We start from the raw sequence: 5,000 nt of genomic DNA, 5'->3' as shown, positions 1-5,000 counted from the left end.
TTAACTGAACAATATTACAGTCCAAACCAGCACATTTATCCATATAAACAAGTATCAAATAATTATAGTTGCATATTACAAACCCCTTGTGTTAGATGTAAATATAAACAGAATACAATGATTTGCAAATCATTGTATTCCGTTTATATTTACATCTAACACAATTTCCCAACTCATATGGAAACGGGGTTTGTACTTACACCTACACAGTCTCCAAGGCAGAAGCATATTACAAAGTATCCAGGAACAAACGTGTCCGCATCGTGCAACTTATTGCGTCTTGAGTTCACCTACTGCACCGCTTCAACTTACAGACAGCACAAGTCCATTACAGATGGTTAATAATTAGAGATGTCCGATAATATCGGACTGCCGATATTATCGGCCGATAAATGCTTTAAAATGTAAATATGGGAAATTATCGGTATCGGTTTCAAAAAGTAAAATTTATGACTTTTTAAAACGCCGCTGTACGGAGTGGTACACGGACGTAGGGAGAAGTACAGAGCAGTTGCGTCTCCCAGTCATACTTGCCAACGCTCCCGATTTACCCGGGAGACTCCCGAATTTCAGTGCCCCTCCCGAAAATCTCCCGGGGCAACCATTCTCCCGAATTTCTCCCGATTTCCACCCAGACAACAATATTGGGGGCGTGCCTTGAAGGCCCTGCCTTTGCGTGCCGGCCCAATCACATAATATCTACGGCTTTTCACACACACAAGTGAATGCCAAGCTTACTAGGTCACAAGCCATACATGTCACACTGAGGGTGGCCGTGTAAACAACTTTAACACAGTTACAAATATGCGCCACTCTGTGAACCCACACCAAACAAGAATGACAAACACATTTCGGGAGAACATCCGCACCGTAACACAACATAAACACAACAGAACAAATACCCAGAAACCCTTGCAGCACTAACTGTTCCGGGACGCTACAATATACACCCCGCCCACCTCAACCTCCTCATGCTCTCTCAGGGAGAGCATGTCCCAAATTCCAAGCTGCTGTTTTGAGGCATGTTAAAAAAAATAATGCACTTTGTGACTTCAATAATAAATATGGCAGTGCCATGTTGGCATTTTTTTTCCATAACTTGAGTTGATTTATTTTGGAAAACCTTGTTACATTGTTCAATGCATCCAGCGGGGCATCACAACAAAATTAGGCATACTAATGTGTTAATTCCACGACTGGTTGATATCGGAATCGGTAATTAAGAGTTGGACGATATCGGCAAAAAAGCCATTACCGGACATCTCTATTAATAATAAATAGGTTAGTGTTTTCTCTCTGGTTGAGTTCATTTTACTTCATCAAATCTCAACACTACAAAATTAGAAAAAATATGTATGATTCGTGCTGATATCGTACCGGAGCAATATCGGAATCGGCTGATACTCCTTGCTATAACATTGCAAAATGTTTTATTGATAGCAAATATATTTGCGCGGTGTTTTTTCAGCTGTGTGTGCGTGACTATGCAGAAAGCGCATCTCAATAAACACAAGTGAGGCGCTTGCAGACACACACAAGTACTGTAGGGTCTGCTTGCGTGGTAGGAAGGAAAGTCTGTTTAGAAACGGACAGCGTTACATCTGTGTGTGTGTGTGTGTGTGTGTGTGTGTGTGTGTTATCTTGCTTTTGGCAAGTTATTTATGTGCGTTTTTTTCCCCTTTTTTCTCGCTATCTACGCGGTTATCGTTGGACTCTACCCGTTTGGTGCCGCTGTCCACCTTGGGGGACGCACACAGCATGCATTTCTGAGTATTTTCACCTCAGGCTGCACTTGTTAGAGTCCGCGGATAAATTTATATACATTATTTATACAAATTCCGGGCGAGTGAAGGCAGGCGGGTTGAACACATTTATGGACAAGGAGGGCCCGGCACTGCAAGCCAAGCTTGAAGTGAGCGTCGGCTGCTCGTCCGTCTCTGACCAGCAGGCTTTAGTCTGCATGAAAATATGCATAAGAATACTTATGACTTTTTGATCGGATCCCGGTTTGTTCCCCCGATATCCGAGCCAGTAGGAAGCTGACCATCCCTATTGTGGAGGGGGGCGTGGCCTGCAGGCCTGCCGGGGATTTGCCAGGACCAGCCACGAAGACAGCGACAGGTGTGTAGATTGCGCAGGTGGGCCTTGTTATCTAATCACCCGTCGCCTTTATTAGCAGCAGCCGTGATGAGACGAGTAGTTGGAGTTGGAGGCGCTGCTGGGCAGACGCAGAAAAGACTTGTTGCTGGGAAGCAAAAGGCTCGCACCTCGTGAGAACGAAATAAAACAGTGTTGTACCCTGAATTCCTGGCAGTGTGTGGTGGTCTGAAGAACCCACTAGAGGGCAACCTCTACACCTATGAATTATGATATTCAGTACATTATAAAAGCACTTGTTAATGTATGAAATAATTAATGGTTAATGGAGGGTGGGGCACTTAAAATAAAATAATCAACATTATTTAGTGCTGTCAAATAATTAACAGATTTTTGATCAATCGCGATTAATAAATGATTGCTTTAAAAAAAAGAACACAATTGTTTGACACAGGTCAAATTTCATTGTCAAAAAAATGTTTCAAATGTTTTACTTGTCATGATCCGTTGCCCGGATGGTGTTTTGTTTAGTTTTGACTCCCTCAGTTCTGTTTTCAGCACCCTTTAATTTGTGTGTTTTGGTTACCATTTGGGTGCTGACTAGTTTCACCTGCCTCTGATTAGTGTCAGGCACTAATCAGAGAGCTACTTATTCCCGTTTTCCCCTTGTTTGCTTTAGGCAACAGTTACGTTGGTGTACCTTGCTTCTAGTGCCTATGCTTGTTACCTTTTTGATTCCTGTGCTAAGTTTTGCCTTAGCGCCCCGCGTCTCTTTTGTTTGTACACCGTGTGATTTATGAGGAATAAATCATTTTCCGTTACCTGTTTTCCCCATGTAAGAACAGAATAAAAGAATGTGTAATTTATTCATAACCTAGCATGTCAAAAATTCTTCTTCCTTCTTCTTCCTTCTTCTTCTTCTTCTTCTTCTTCTTCTTCTTCTTCTTCTTCTTCTTCTTCCTCTTCTTCTTCCTTCATCTTTTTAATCTTTTTCCTCCTCTTCTTCTTCTTCCTTCTCCTTCTTCTTCTTCTTCTTCTTCTTCTTCTGCTTCTTCTTCTTCTTCTCCTTCTTCTTCTCCTTCTCCTTCGTCTTCTTATGCTTCTTCCTTCTTCTTTCTTCTTCTTCCTTCTTCTTTTTAAACTTTTTCCTTCTCTTCTTCTTCTTTTTTTTCTTCTTCCTTATTCCTCTTCTTCCTTCTTCCTCTTCTTCTTCCTTCTTCTTTTTAATCTTTTTCCTCCTCTTCTTTTTCTTCTTCTTCTTCTTCTGCTTGTTCTTCTTCTTCTGCTTCTTCTCCTCCTTCTTCTTCTCCTTCTCCTTCTTCCCCTTCTTCTTCTCCTTCTCCTTCTTCTGCTTCTTCTTCTTCTTTTTCTTCTTCTTCTTCTTCTTCTGCTTCTTCTCCTTCTTCTTTTTCTATTTATTTTTCTTCTTCTTCTTCTTCTTCTTCTTCCTCTTCCTCTTCTTCCTTCTTCCTCTTCTTCTTTCTTCTTCTTTTTAATTTTTTTCCTCCTCTTCTTCTTATTTTCTTCTTCTTCTTGCAACCTACTAATAAAAGTCTCAATCAATCAATCAATCAATTTTTCTTCTGCTTCTTCTTCTTTTGTTCTTCTTCTTCTTCTTCTTTTTCTTCTTCTTCTGCTTCTTCTCCTTCTTCTTCTTCTTCTTTTTCTATTTATTTTTCTTCTTCTTCTTCTTCTTCTTCTTCTTCTTCTTCTTCTTCTTCTTCTTCTTCTTCTTCTTCTTCTTCTTCTTCTTCTTCTTATTATTATTATTATTATTATTATTATTATTTTTCGTCTTCTTCTTCTTCTTCTTCCTTCATCCTCTTATTCTTCCTTCTTCTTCTTCTTCTTATTTTTCTTCTTCTTTCTTCTTCTTCCTTCTTCTTCTTCTTCTTCTTTCTCCTCCTTCTTCCTCTTCTTCTTTTTCTTCTTCTTCTTCTTCTTCTTCTTCTTTTTCTTCTTCTTCTTCTTCTTCTTCCTTCATCCTCTTATTCTTCCTTCTTCGTCTTATTGTTATTTTTCTTCTTCTTCTTTCTTCTTCTTCCTTCTTCTTCTTTCTCCTCCTTCTTCCTTCTTCCTCTTCTTCTTTTTCTTCTTTGTCTTCTTCTTCCTTTTTCTTCTTCTTCTTTTTCTTCTTCTTCTTCCTTCTTTTTTCCCACCGCTTTAAGTGCAGCTCTTCAATGTTTAAAGTGCCACCTTTACCATTAGCCAACATAAGTCCATTCTCCCTCTTTTGTCTCCACATTGTTTCTGCTTGCAAGTGGGCTGTGTGTGTGTTGATGATGACTCGCGACATGCGCCATCAGCCGGCGCATTAAAAAAAAAAGTACCATCCATCCATCGATCCATTTTCTATCAGTATTTTTCAAATGCAGTGTAGTACCTTTTTAAATTCATAATTTTTTAATTCATTCTTTATTTGTACCGATACACCGTACAACCCTAGGGGCTGGTATGGTGTCATTCAGGCCGAATTTGGCCCCCAGGCTGCCGGTTGAAGTTCCTTGCCCGATACCCTTCTCTAGGAAAAGTTATGTTACTTAGTTGTGAACGTCTCATCACCTTCTGTTTTGTCTAAAGTTTGGAGACGTTTTCGAGATATGCGGTATTTTCCTCCTTTTGGGTGTCGGATCTCGCAGAGCATAAAAATAAAGACAAACTGTATTGAATTTGACTTGTTGCTGACACATTGGTGCCAATTGGGGCTGACGCTGCACTTTTTCTTCCCTGCGGACAGGAAACCGTATGGACATATGACACATAAAACATCCTCTAGTGCATCAACACACAAACTTAATACAACACAAACACTTGTATCTAAAATCAACGTTTCAATTAAAATCAATTTAATGGGTTATTTGTAACTTTTAAAAGGAAAAACTCACTTTTAAATCAGAAACATT

The 5,000-nt window shown here is 39.8% G+C and overlaps 1 protein-coding gene across 2 annotated transcripts in view; it reads left to right on the top strand.

Moving 5' to 3' along the window:
• The window catches only part of LOC133616571 (adhesion G protein-coupled receptor D2), a 314,512-nt gene that overhangs the window by 308,775 nt on the left and 737 nt on the right, over nucleotides 1–5,000 (top strand). The window lies entirely within an intron of this gene.

The sequence above is a fragment of the Nerophis lumbriciformis genome, linkage group LG14, assembly GCF_033978685.3.
Source record: "Nerophis lumbriciformis linkage group LG14, RoL_Nlum_v2.1, whole genome shotgun sequence".
In the NCBI taxonomy this organism is placed as follows: Eukaryota; Metazoa; Chordata; class Actinopteri; order Syngnathiformes; family Syngnathidae; genus Nerophis; species Nerophis lumbriciformis.
This window is presented reverse-complemented; position numbering and strand designations above follow the sequence as displayed.